The sequence below is a fragment of the Scyliorhinus torazame genome, chromosome 4, assembly GCF_047496885.1.
Source record: "Scyliorhinus torazame isolate Kashiwa2021f chromosome 4, sScyTor2.1, whole genome shotgun sequence".
In the NCBI taxonomy this organism is placed as follows: Eukaryota; Metazoa; Chordata; class Chondrichthyes; order Carcharhiniformes; family Scyliorhinidae; genus Scyliorhinus; species Scyliorhinus torazame.
This window is the reverse complement of record NC_092710.1, coordinates 140,353,361-140,367,716: the sequence shown is the minus strand read 5'-3', so window position 1 is coordinate 140,367,716 and position 14,356 is coordinate 140,353,361. Positions and strand designations below refer to the sequence as shown.

The following is a 14,356-nucleotide window of genomic DNA, read 5'->3' as shown; positions in this document are numbered from 1 at the left end:
CTGTAGCTTAGAGCACATAGAATCATGTGGGAAAAAGCACAATGCTTCTCTTAGGGACCTGATAACAGAGAGCGTAGAAAATCCCCTAGTCGCCACATTCCGGCACCTGTTCGGGTACACTGAGGGAGAATTCAGAATGTCCAATTCACCTAACAAGCAGTTTTGCAGAGACAAAACAAAGAACAATACAGCACAGGAACAGGCCCTTCAGCCCTCCAAGCCTGCGCAGATCATGTGTCCTACTTAGACCAACCACATCTATCCTTCTATACCCCGTCTGTTCATGTGCCTATCCAGATAAGTCTTAATGGTCGCTAACGTATCTGCCTCAACCACCTCACTTGGCAGTGCATTCCAGGCCACCACCACCCTTGGTGTAAAAACTTCCCTGCACATATCCACTGAACTTTATACCCTCCATACCAGGCAACATCCTGGTAAACATTTTCTGTACTCTCTCCAAAGCCTCCACCTCCTTCTGATAGTGCGGTGACTAGAATTGGACTCAGCATTCCAAATGCAGCCTAACCAACGTTCTGTATAATTGTAACATAATTTTTGAGCTTTTATACTCGATACCCTGTCCTATGAAGGCACGCATGCCATATGCTTTCTTCACCACCATTTCTACCTGTGCTGCCACTTTTAAGGATCAGTGGACTTGCAATTTATGAAAAGAATTTATGAAGGGAAAATTGTGTTTGAACGATCTTTGAAAACTTTTGAGGGCGTAAATACTGTAACCGGGTGTTTAAGGGGAACCACTGGATAGAGTGGGTGTGATTCTCCATCCTACCAGCCATCCAATGGGTTTCCCATTGCGGGCAGTCCCACGCTGTCAGGAAGTCCCCGGGCGTGGATGCGCTGCCAGCACAACAGAGAATCCTGACAGCGGAGAATCCAGCCCAGTGTATTTGAGTTTTTAAAAAGCATTGAATCAAGTGCCACAAAAGAGATTTTTATTGTTATAAATTTAAAGTGCCCAATTTTTTCTACTCGATTAAGGGTTCAATTTAGGATGGCTAATTCACCTACCCTGCACATCTTTGGGTTGTGGGGGTGAGACCCACGCAGACGCGGGGAGAATGTGCAAACTCCACACGGGCAGTGACCCAGAGCCAGGATTGAACCCAGGTACTCAGCGCTGTGAGGCAGCAGTGCTAACCAGTGTGTCACAGTTTCGCCCTCACAAAAGAAGTTATTACATAAAATTAGGGCTTATATAACATATAGTAATATAGTAGCACGGTTTGAAGTTGAGTTAATGGACGGAAACGTTGGAAGAAATGCATTAATTTTGGGCTGCAGGGTTTAACTAAGAGATTACCACATGGATCAATGCATGGGCCTCAGTTACTTCTAATCTATATCAATTATTTAGATGAGGGGATTAAATGTATTTATCCAAGTTTGCTGGCAATAAAAAGGTATGTGGGAAAGTGAGTGGTGAGGAGCATGCAAAGAAGCTGTAGAAGGATAGAGAAAGCTTAAATGAATGGACAAGAAGGCAGCAGATAGATGTGGAGAAGTGTGAATTTATCGACTTTGGTACGACAAACAGAAAAGCAGAATTTTTTTAATTAATGAGTGTTAATCTGCAGAGTGTACACATGGAATGATAGGCTTGATGCAACAATACTGGTTTATATACAATAACACTCAATATACAATTACACTCCACACCCCAAAGATATCCTTGCTCGACCTGCACCCAGGTCAGGCTTTTTATATTATGAGGGCTCCCCTCATTAAAGGAGAAGACCCGCCCCAATATGGGGGAAATTCGTATTCTGTGAAGGTCACAGGAAACTGGATGGTCCACACCACAAGACCTTTGTGGGGTTGTAACACTTCTCCTCCCCAAGTCGGAATGGCCTCTGCAGACTGGCACAAGGGACCCCTCGTTTACTTCACCCGGGGACGGCACTTGGGCATCGTCTGTGCAGGGTCCGGAGGCTTATATCTGACAGGAGACCAACGTTTACGTGCGGAGCGTCTATGGAGGATCGGTGCTGCGTCAGGAATTGGCTCGGCGGTCTCCGTTCGCGGTTGAATGCCCATGTCAGAATTGGATTCAGAATTGGATGAGTCTGGCATCTCAGCATCCTGGATCTTAACAGCTGCCGGAGTCGAGGCCGACGACAACAGTGGCGGCATCGGCGGCAGCGATACAGGCGGGACCTGAATATCCTGAATTGGATTCGGCAATTCAGGGACCCGGCGATGGAGGTGGTCCATGTGTCAGTTTGACTCACGGCCTTGTGCCTGCACTTTGTAGGAGACCGACCCGGACTGCAACAACACTACGCCGAGGATCCTTGCGACACCATCACTAAAATTGCAAATGTATTCCAAACCCTCTGGGGTGAAACTGCGCAAGGGCGCGTGATGGCCTACGTCTGCGTTGGTCCTCTCCTGTCCACGGTAGACTTTCCCAGAAACGTCCAGGATGACCAGACCAAGTCAAGTGCGGAGGTGGCACCCCGTCATTAACTCGGCTGGCGTGACCCCCAACGTGGCAGGCGGTGTGGTCCGATAGCAGAACAAGAACTATGCCAATCGAGTCTCCCAAGATCCAGAGGTCTACTTTTTCATGCCTAGCGTGAACATTTGGACTACCTGTTTAGCCAATGCATTGGAGGCCAGGTAATATGGGTCAGTCCGCACATGGCAAATTCCATTGGTGGTCAAGAAGGAGCCAACCTTTGCACTTGTGAAGGCTGTCCCATTGTCCAAAACCAACACCTTGGAGATGCCGTGAGTGCTGAAGGCCTGGCGCAGCCGCTCAACGATGACCTAGCGGTAATTGACTGCATTTGGTGGACATCCATCCATTTTGATGGGCGTCCATGATGATGAGAAACATTGCCCCTTGGAAAGGACCTGTGAAGTCAAAATGGAAGTGGGAACATGGCCAACCCGCATTAGTACGACCGAAGTCAACTTTTGATTCTTCTGGCACAGCACACAATGCTGGGCCAACCTCTCAATGTCGGCATCGATTCCAGGCCACCAGGTGTAGCTGCGGGCCGGCATTTTCATCTTCGACACACCCAGGTGTCCTATGTGGAGATCCTGCGGGAGTGGGCCACTCACACATTCCGGAACCAAAACATGTCCCCCACAGAATAACACTTAGTACCTGGATTTTGGAGATATAAGTCTTCAAATTGACTCTCAAGACACGGTGCTGGGCTCCATACAGAATGGCTTGGCAGTTGCAGGACAATTGTGGATAATTGTGGACAATAGGGGCAGCACGGTGGCGCAGTGGGTTAGCCCTGCTGCCTCATGGCGCCGAGGTCCCAGGTTCAATCCCGGCTCTGGATCATTGTCCGTGTGGAATTTGCACATTCTCCCCATGTTTGCGTGGGTATCGCCCCCACAACCCAAAGATGTGCAGAGTAGGTGGATTAGCCACGGTAAATTGCCCCTTAATTGGAAAAAAATGAATTGGGTACTCTAAATTATTTTTTTGATAGTCAGAGGCTTTTCCCCAGGGTAGAGGGGTCAATTACTAGGGGGCATAGGTTTAAGGTGAGAGGGGCAAGGTTTAGAGTAGATGTACGAGGCAAGTTTTTTACGCAGAGGGTAGTGGGTGCCTGGAACTCACTACCGGAGGAGGTAGTGGAAGCAGGGACGATAGGGACATTTAAGGGGCATCTTGACAAATATATGAATAGGATGGGAATAGAAGGATACGGACCCAGGAAGTGTAGAAGATTGTAGTTTAGTCGGGCAGTATGGTCGGCACGGGCTTGGAGGGCCGAAGGGCCTGTTCCTGTGCTAAACATTTCTTTGTTCTTTGTTCTTTGTTTGTTGTCTGGGTCCAACCCAGGATGCGTGACGCTGGGACTGGCAGGAGTCCATGAAATGGAGGGTGGCGCCGACTTTGTCGATGGACTCTGGCATTGGCGGCTGGTGGGGAGGGGAAGGCTGCTCAATGCATCTGTGTGGGAAATCTTCGCCCCCAAATGGTGTTACAGCACATACTCATACATAGCCAGCAACAAGGAACCAACACTGGATCTGAGCAGACGCTATTGAGGGAATCACCGGAACCTACTTGATTCAGCCTAACAAGGACGTATGGTCTGTGAAGACCAAACTTATGTCACTAGACATACTGGTGAAATTTTTCTACTCCAAAGACGAGGGTCAAACCCTCCTCCTCAATCTGCGTGTCGTTCCTCTTCATGTCAGCGAATGCCCTGGATGGGAATGCAATGGGGCACTTTGACCCAGCATCCATTCAGTGGGTGAGAACGGTCCCAACCCTGTATGGAAATGCATTGCATGTCAGTACGAGCAGTTTGGATGGGCCAAAATGGGTCAGCAATTTGGATAACGAAAGTTGCTGCTTTATTTCAGAGAAAGCCAACTGCTGCAGCTGGGCCCATTTCCATGGTTGGCTCTTTTTCAATAGGCGCTGGAGGAGGGCTATCAGGGTCGCCAGGTTTTGGATGAACTTTGCGTAATAGTTCATGAGTCCCAGGAAGGAACTTTGTTCTGTCAGTCCTCCTGGCATGGGGGTCTGTCAGATTGCCTGCACCTTATCCTCAATGGGGTGTAGGTAATGGCGGTCCACACAGTAACCCAGATACGTGACCTTGGCTGCGTTGAAGATCCATTTCTCCCACCGGAAGCGGATGGCGGCCTCCTCAAAACGCTGCAGGACTTCGGCCAGGTTCTGTAGATGTTCCTGGTCAGAGGAGCCCACAATCAACACATCGTCCAGTCATAGAATCATAGAATTAACAGTGCAGAAAGAGGACATTCCACCCACCTTGTCTGCACCGGCACTTGGAAAGAGTACCCCACTTAAGCCCACGCCTCCACCCTATCTCCGTTACCCAGTACCCCCACCTAACTTTTATTTTGGACACTAAGACGCAATTTAGTATGGCTAATCCACCTAATTTGCACATTTGTGGACTCTGGGAGGAAATTGCAGCATTCGGAGGATACCCACGCATACTCGGGGAGAAAGTACAAACTCCACACAGATAGTGACCTAAGGCCAGAATTGAACCCAGGACATTAGAGCTGTGAGGCAGCAGTGCTAACCAGTGTGCCACTGTGCCGCTACTCGGGACAATCCCTGCAGCATGTTTTCCATTACTCTCTGGACGATTGGGCATGCCAAGGAAACCCCAGAAGGCAACCTGGTATATCTGTATAGCCCTCGGTGTGTATTTAAGATCACTAAACATCACGAGCCGGGGTCCAGGATCAGCTGGAGGTATGCGTGGCTGATGTCCAACTTCGTAAAAGTTTGACCACCACTGAGTTTTGCATATAAATCCTTGATGCGAGGTACTGGGTAACGGCCTAGATGAAGGTGGAGTCGCAGGTGGACAGGGTGGTGAAGAGGGCAGCATGGTAGAATGGCGCTTAGCACTATGGCTTCACAGCGCCAGGGTCCCAGGTTCGATTCCCGCTTGGGTCACTGTCTGTGCGGAGTCTTCACGTTCTCCCCGTGTGTGCGTGGGTTTCCTCCGGGTGCCCCGGTTTCCTCCCACAGTCGAAAGATGTGCAGGTTAGGTGGGTTGGCCATGCCAAATTGCCCTTAAGTTAGATGGGGTTGCAGGGTTACGGCGATAGGGTGGAGGTGTGGGGTTAAGTAGGATGCTCTTTCCAAGAGCTGGTGCAGACTCGATGGGCCAAATAGCCTCCTTCTGCACTGTAAATCCTATGATGAAGGCATTCAGCATACTAGGTTTTATTGGTCAGAATATTGAATACAAGAGTTGGGACGTTTTGTTGAAGTTGTACAAACCATTGGTAAGAACACACATGGAATACTGTGTTCAGCTCTGGTAACCCTATTATCCAGAAGATATTTTTTTTTAACATAAATTTAGAGTACCCAATTATATTTTTTTCCAATTAACGGGCAATTTAGCATGGCCAATCCACCTAGCCTGCACATCTTTTGGGTTGTGGGAGTGAAACCCAAGCAAACACGGGAGAATGTGCAAACTCCACACGGACAGTGACCCAGAGCCGGGATCGAACCCGGGTCCTCAGCGCCGCAGTCCCAGTGCTATCCACTGCGCCCCAGTGCTGCCCTCAGAAGATATTGTTGAACTAGAAAGAGTGCAGAAGTGATTTACGAGGATGCTACCAGGACTAGATGGTCTAAGTTATAAGGAGAGGCTTGATAGGCTGGGACTTCTTTTCCCTGGAGCCTAGGAGGCATAGGGATGATCTTATAAGGTCTATTAAATAATGAGGGGCATTGATGAGGTAGATAGTCAACATCTTTTCCCAAAGATAGAGAAGTCTAGAACTAGAGGGCATAGGTTTTGAGGTGAGAGGGGAGAGATACAAAAGAGAACTGAGAGGAAGTTTCTTCACGCAGAGGGTGGTGAGCATCTGGACCGAGCTGCCAGAGGCAGTGATAGAGGCGGGTACAATTTTGTCTTTTAAATGCAGTTAGACAGTTACATAGGCTGGGGGCCAAATGCGGGCAAGTGGGACTAGCTTAGTGATAGAAACTGGGCAGCATGGACAAGCTGGGCTGAAGGGCCTGTTTCCATGCTGTAAACATCTATGACTCTACGAGAGACACGGTTCACTGTCATCTTGTAATTGCCGCATAGGCGTATGGGGACATCAGGCCTCATCTTGGGCTGCCCAGTTGGAGAACTGAATTGTCCAGTTAGCTCAGTTGGCTGGATGGTTGGTGTGTGGCTTAGGATAAGGCCAACAGTACGGGTTTGATTCCTGTTCTGGCTGAGGTAGACTTGGGACCTGACTGCTTGTACTGTCCCTGACAGTGGAAGAAAATAACAAACCACCTCGGACAAAAACTACCAAGGAAAACAACTCAGGATAAAACAGCAGCAGCTAATGTTGCTAGACTTGTAATCCTGAAACTTTGACTGATTATTTCGAGAATGTGAGTTCAAATCCCACTGAAAAATGTTATTAAAAAATATCTGGAAATAAAGGATTTATCTGTGCATTTAAGCTGTATTGGGAAAGAAACATTCTGTCCTTACTTAATCTGCCCTATATCACACCAATGAGGTTGTTTCTTAGCTACTCTCAGTGTTCTGGCAAGATATTTAGTTGTATCACCACCTTCACAGGACCACCAAAGATTCACACTGAGTGTTGGCCTCAACTGCAATGCCCACATTTTGAGAATGGATTTAAAAAAGATTCTGTCCCAGTTCTACCAGGCTCTGTGACCCCTTCCAATGTTCCCAGATGCCACAACTGCCCTAATGCTGACAAGAATGTCGGGCAACACTGTAGTATAGTGGTTAGCACTGGGGCTTCACAGCGCCAGGATCCCAGGTTCGATTCCATGCTGGGTCACTGTCTGTGCGCAGTCTACACGTTCTCCCCATGTCTGCGTGGGTTTCCTCCGGGTGCTCCAGTTTCCTTCCACAGTCCAAACACGTGCAGGTTAGGTGGATTGGCCATGCTAAATTGCCCTTAGTGTCCAAAGGTTACGAGGAGTTATTGTGTTCGGGGGATAGGGTGGAAATGGGTCGGTACAGACTCGATGGGCCGAATGGCCTCCTTATGCGCTGTATGTTCTATGTAAGGCAGTGGCTTGGGTAATACTGTGGCCTGGATTTTCAGGATGGCGGGCATCAAGCACTCGCCTGTCGATGAGGAATGCTCTCTGCTGACTCTGACAGGCCCGAATGCCATTCTCAAGTGCGCATTGATTAGCAGCAGGCGGGACTTCCACCCACACTTGAACAGCGGCACGATTTAATGGAAAAGAAAGAGTCCCATTTTGGGCGGGTTTAGCAGGGTGTTTCTCGGCATTGTAATTAAACAACTAACCAACTCCACTACTCATCGGGACTCATTTCTGGGCCTGGGCGAGGAACCTGAGTGCCAGTACATCTGGTTCATGTTTGTGGAGATCAATGCTAAACAGTGCCCACTCAGGGTCTTTGAGGCAAGGCCATTAGGTCCCTTGCCTTGTGTAACTCCAGCGCAAACATATTTAAGTTCGCTCAACTACGCACTTAAATACAAATCTGGATCCCGTCCATTGTGGGCGCGATCTAGTTCGCGCCATCCCGTGAGATTTACTGGCCTTGTCACATTACCGAGTCAGGCGCAACAAGGCTGTTAGATCACGCCCTAGAAGTACCCCACATTGGAGAGCTGTCAGTCAATCAGATTGGCTGACAGCTCTCCGCCCCTCCAGCACAGTGCTGCAGTGACCAGACGTGGTACTGCAGCTGATGTACCATCAATTACCACGAGACGAGAATGGTGGAACAATCGAGACTTTATTGAACAAGATGTTGTGCCTCCCGAAGCTGGAACCAGAATGGCTGCAGCACACTCTTTTATACGCTGCCTGCTGGGAGGAGTCAGCAAACGGGGATTTACCGGCGTACCTTTAATATACGGGCAGTGCCGTAATACATACAATATACCATTAGTGGTGTTTACCACATTCATCCCCTGTTAAAGAAAGAGTCCGGCGGGGGTGACGGAAACATTACAAATTAAGTCTGTCGGGGGCTTTGACCCTCCGCCGCGATCGCCTCAGTCCTGGTTGTGATGTGGGCGCCGACCTCGTCACCTGCGACTCCGGGAGCATGTTGTCCTCGTCTTTGTCACCCCTGAGTAGATCTAGTGGGAGGATGGATCTTGCTGGGGTGGGGGCTGCGGTGAGGTTCGCTGGAGGGAGGGGGAGTGGCGCAGGGGTGAATGAGGTGACCAGGGGCGGGGGGGGGGGGGGTGCAGTGTCAGGTCGGGGGTCGTGTATGGGGACCCAGCGGGTGTCAGGTCCCGGAGGGAGACTGTGTCTTGGCGCCCATCGGGGTGGGCCACGTAGGCGTACTGCGGGTTTGCATGCAGGAGGTGGACTTTCTCGACAAGGGGTCCGATTTATGGCTCCGCACCTGCATCCGGAGGAGGGTGGGTCCAGGAACTGTCAGCCATGTTGGGAGCGAGACCCCGGAGGTGGACTTCCTGGGGAAGGCAAACACACGTTCATGAGGGGTCTCATTAGTGGCAGTGCAGAGGAGCGATCGGATGGAGTGGAGCGCGTCGGGGAGGACCTCCTGTCAGCGGGAGACTGGGAGATATTTAGACCGCAGGGCCAGCAGGACAGCCTTCCAGACTGTCCCGTTCTCCCTCTCCACCTGCCCGTTTCCCCGGGGGTTGTAGCTGGTCGTCCTGCTCGAGGCAATGCTCGTGCTGAGCAGGAACTGACGCAGCTCATCACTCATGAAAGAGGATCCCCGATTGCTGTGGATGTAGGTGGGGAAACCGAACAGAGTGAAGATGCTGTGCAGGGCTTTGATTACCGTGGCAGAAGTCATGTAGGGGCATGGGTTGGCGAAGGGGAACCGGGAGTATTCATCAATAACGTTGAGGAAGTACACGTTGCGGTCGGTGGAGGGGAGGGGCCCTTTGAAGTCCATGCTGAGGAGTTCAAAGGGGCGGGAGGCCTTCACCAGGTGCGCTCTATCTGGCCGGTAGAAGTGCGGCTTGCACTCTGTGTAGACTTGGCAGTCTCTGGTGATGGTCCTGACCTCCTCAATGGAGTAGGGCAGGTTGCGGGCCTTGTCAAAATGGAAGACCCGAGTGACCCCCGGGTGGCAGAGGTCATAGTGGAGAGCCCGGAGTCGGTCTACCTGTGCGCTGGCACATGTACCGCGGGATAGGGCATCTGGGGGCTCATTGAGCTTCCCCGGGAGATGCAAGATCTCATAGTTATAGGTGGAGAGCTCGATACTCCACTTCAAGATCTTGTCATTTTTGATCTTGCCCCGCTATGTATTATTAAAGGCAACCGACCGTTGGTCAGTGAGGAGAGTGAATCTCCTGCCGGCTAGGTAATGCCTCCAACGCTGCACAGCTTCCACAATGGCTTGGGCCTCCTTCTCGACAGAAGAGTGCCGAATTTCGGAGGCATGGAGGGCAGGAAAAGAAAGCTACGGGCCTGCCCGCCTGGTTGAGGGTGGCAGCCAGAGCCACGGCCGATGCATCACTCTCCACTTGGAAGGGGAGGGACTCATCAACCGCGTGCATCGTGGCCTTGGCGATGTTGCCTTGATGTGGCCTGGCGGGCCTCAGCCGTCAGGGGAAAAACTGTGGACGTGATGAGTGGGCAGGCCTTGTCTGCATAATTAGGGACCCACTGGGGAGAAAAACCCCAGGTAACGTTTCAGAGCCTTGGGGCAGTGGGGGAGAGGGAGTTCCAGGAGGGGGCACATGCAGTCAGGGTCGGGTCCTAGGAGTCCATTTTCCACAACGTAGCCAAGGATGGCTAAGTGGTTGGTGCGGAACACACATTTCTCCTTATTGTATGTGAGGTTAAGGAGTTTGGCAGTATGGAGGAATTTTTGGAGGTTTGCGTCGTGGTTCTGCTGATCATGGCCGCAGATGGTGACGTTATCTAGGTACGGGAAGGTGGCCCGCAGCCCGTACTGGTCAACCATTCGGTCCATCTCTCGCTGGAAGACCAAAACCCCATTGGTGATGCCGAAGGGAACCCTAAAGAAGTGATAGAAGCGGCCATCTGCTTTGAGCGCAGTGTATTGGCGGTCCTCCGGGTGGATGGGGTGCTGGTGGTAGGCGGACTTCAAGTCTCCTGTGGAGAAGACTCGATACTGCGCAATCTGATTGACCATGTCAGATATGCGTGGGAGGGGGTACGTGTCGAGCTGCATGTACCGGTTGATGGTCTGACTGTAGTCAATGACCATCCTGTGCTTCTCCCCAGTCTTCACTCCCACTACTTGAGCTCTCCAGGGGCTGTTGCTGGCCTCGATGATCCCCTCCCGCAGAAGCCGTTGGACCTCCGACCTGATGAAAGTCCTGTCCTGGGCACTGCACCGTCTGCTCCTAGTGGCAACGGGTTTGTAATCCGGGGTGAGGTTCGCAAACAGAGAAGGTGGATCGACCTTAAGGGTCGTGAGGCCGAGTACGGTGAGTGGAGGGCAGGGGTCCGCCGAATCTCAAAGTCAGGCTTTGGAGGTGGCACTGAAAATCCAGACCGAGTAACAGGGCAGCGCAGAGGTGGGGGAGGACGTAGAGCCGGAAGTTGCTGAACACTGCGCCCTGGACGGTGAGGGTCGCGATACAGTACCCCCGGATTTCAACAGAATGGGATCCGTAGGCCAGGGAGATTTTCTGGGTGACGGGGTGTACTGGGAGGGAGCAGCGCCTTACCGTAGTGGGGTGGATGAAACTCTCTGTGCTCCCGGAGTCAAAGAGGCAGGTCGTCTCGTGCCCGTTGATCTTTACCGTCGTCATAGCGGTCGCGAGGCTGCGGGGCCGATATTGATCCAGGGTTATAGAGGCGAGCTGCGGAAGATGATGGGAGGTCCCAGGCTGATCAGCGGTGGCGGAGGTAGCAGTAGGCAGCGAACGGCCAGATGAGCAGGGCTCCTGAGGCGCGGTCCAAAATGGCGCCGAAGATGGCGGCGCCCACGGGGCGCACATGACGGGTGGCATCAAAGATGGCAGCGCCCACGGGCCGCACGTGGCTTGCGGTGGGGAAGATGGCGGCGCCCACGGACCGCACGTGGCTTACGGAGGGGAAGATGACGGCGCCCCTGGGTCGCACGGGAGGGGGGGGTAGAAATGCCAGGCCTGGAAACAGCGACGACTGACCGGGCCTGCAAACGGAAACAAAGTGCCCTTTCTTTCCACACCCGTTGCAGGTCACGCTCCGCGCCAGGCAGCGCTGCCTTGGGTGTTTGCTTTGTCCACAAAAATAACACTTGGGCCCCCCAGAGTTGGCTGGCTGCCGCGCGGCACAGGCTTGCGATGAGCTGGAGTCGGCAGCTGGTGGGGCCCACGATGCCCACGAGGGTGCCGCGCGGTAGGGTGTGTAGGACTCCAGGTTATGGGAGGCCACTTCTAATGAATTAGCAAACTGCCTAGTCCCTGCGAGATCGAGCATACCCCCTTCCAATAGTCGCTGGCGGACGTACGTAGACTTCATGCCCGTGACATAAGTGTCTCTAATTAAAAGTTCGGTGTGCTGGACTGCCGGAACTGCCTGGCAGTCACAGTTCCTACCGAGGATCTGTGGGCCCGTAAAAAATCGTCCAGAGTCTCCCCGGGATGTTGCTGTCTCGTGGCCAGGAGGTGCCTGGTGTACACTTGATTCATCGGTTTAACGTAATGTCCCTTCAGGAGTGTCATCGCTTTGGAGTAGGTGGGCGCCTCCCGGATGAGGGGAAAAATGCCCGGGCTCACCCGTGAATAGACGGCTTGTAGCTTCTGCGAGTCCGAGAGTTCTTCAGTGGATGCTCTGAGGTAGTCTTCGAAGCAGGCTAGCCAGTGGTTGAAGTTGGCTGCGTGAGGGCTCAGCTGCAGGCGATCAGGCTTGATGAGGAAATCCATTTTTTAAAATCTTGTTCCATAAATTGATGTACTGTCAATTACCACGAGACGAGAATGGTGGAACAATCGAGGCTTTATTGAACAAGATGTTGTGCCTCCTGTAGCTGGAACCAGAATGGCTGCAGCGCAGGAGAGCACACACTTTTATACGCTGCCTGCTGGGTGGAGCCAGCAGGCAGGGATTTACCGTCGTACCTGTAATATCGGGCAGTGCCGTAATACATACAATATACCACTAGTGGGGTTTACCACAGCAGCGCCGTGCCTGAGACTAAGTCCCAGGACTGCACCTCAGTTAAGTATCAGGGGTCCTGGAGAAGGGAGAGTAAGGAGTGCCCTGGAGGGTGGGTTGGGGGTAGGGTTGGGCGGGGGTGGGGGGGGGGGGGGGAGGCTGGTCACGGTGTCAGGGGTTAGGCTCCCAGGTCCTTGAAGGAAGGGTGCCTCCAGTCTGAAGGGGTCCCTTCAAGCCCCTCCTCGAGATCGAGGGTTTCAACAAGGAAAGAACGGCTGAGGCCGCATGTATCCCGTTTGGTCGTCAGAACTCAGTGTAGCACCCGATTGCCAAAGCCCCCAAAGCAACTCCCAACCAATATGGGAGGGTCCCCTTCTTCCCCACACCAACCTCCAACACAGGGCACCCGAGCCTGATCACACACACACACAAAATATATCAAACTGGCAGTGCCCCTGCCAGCGCCACCTGTGTACCTTGGCAATGCCAGATTGACACCCAGATGGTACTCCTAGGATGGCAGTTCCAGGGTGCCAGTCTGCCCAAAGGTATGCACTTTGGGGCCTCCGATCCCCTGGGAGACCCCCACAAATGCTGTTCTATTTGGTCCCCATTACTGGAGACCAGTGCTAAACAACACTTACCCTAGGCCTCTGAGGCAAAGGGGGTAGATCCCATGCCTTGGGTAACTCAGGAATCTGCACATTAAAGTGAGAATAGCTGTCTCACTTTACTGTGCAGATTTGCTTTTAAGTGATCCCGTCCACAATGGGCGGGATTCACATCGCAACATCTTGAGTGATTGCATTAGATCTAATAATAATGATCTTTATTGTCACAAGTAGGCTTGCATTAACACTGCAATAAAGTTACTGTGAAAATCCCCTGGTGGCCACATTCCGGTGCCTGTTTGGGTACACAGAGGGAGCATTCAGAATGTCCAAATTACCTGACAGCACGTCTTTCGGGATTTGTGGGAGGAAACCAGAGCACCCGGAGGAAACCCACGCAGTCACGGGGAGAACGTGTAGACTCCGCACAGACAGTGACCCAAGCTGGGAATCAAACCTGAGACCTGGCGCTGTGAAGCAATGGTGCTAATCACTGTGCTACCGTGCTGCCCATCACGGGGCGTTGCAAGCCAAGTAGATCCCGGGAGCGGGGTCTCCCGGCTTTTATCGGCCATGCTGTGCCGCGGCGAGCTGCTTTTTCGGTGCAACATGGCCATCAAATCACACCCAATGTGTTTACACTGCCTGAATAAGAACAGTAAGAAGTCTTACAACACCAGGTTAAAGTCCAACAGGTTTCTTTGGAATCACCAGCTTTCGGAGCGCTGTAAATACCCCGCAGATCAGGCTGTGTGTGTGGAGAGAAACAGTTAATATTAAAGGCCAATGGTCATGTCAGGGATGAAAGGGGAAATGTTAATTCTAATTCCCTCCACCAATGCTGCCTTAGCTGGTGAATATTTCCAGCATTTTCTGTTTTTATTTCAGAGGGTGCTCCGGTTTCCTCCCACAGTCCAAAGATGTGTGGGTTAGGTGGATTGACCATTCTAAATTCCCCTTAGTGTCCAAAATCTGTTAAGTGGGGGTTACTGGGTTACAGGGATAGGGTAAATACGTGGGCTTCAGTAGGGGGCTCTTCGGAAGGGCCGGTGCAGGCTCGATGGACCGAATGGCCTCCTTCTGCACTGTAAATTCTATGATTCTATGATTTCCAGCATTAGCAGTATTTTACTTTTCTGTGTATACTTCTAAGCAGACTTGATTT

General features: G+C 51.9%; 1 long non-coding RNA gene across 1 annotated transcript in view; it reads left to right on the top strand.

Annotated features, from left to right (window-relative positions):
- Positions 1-14,356, top strand: part of LOC140411649 (uncharacterized) — a 94,919-nt gene that overhangs the window by 60,774 nt on the left and 19,789 nt on the right. The window lies entirely within an intron of this gene.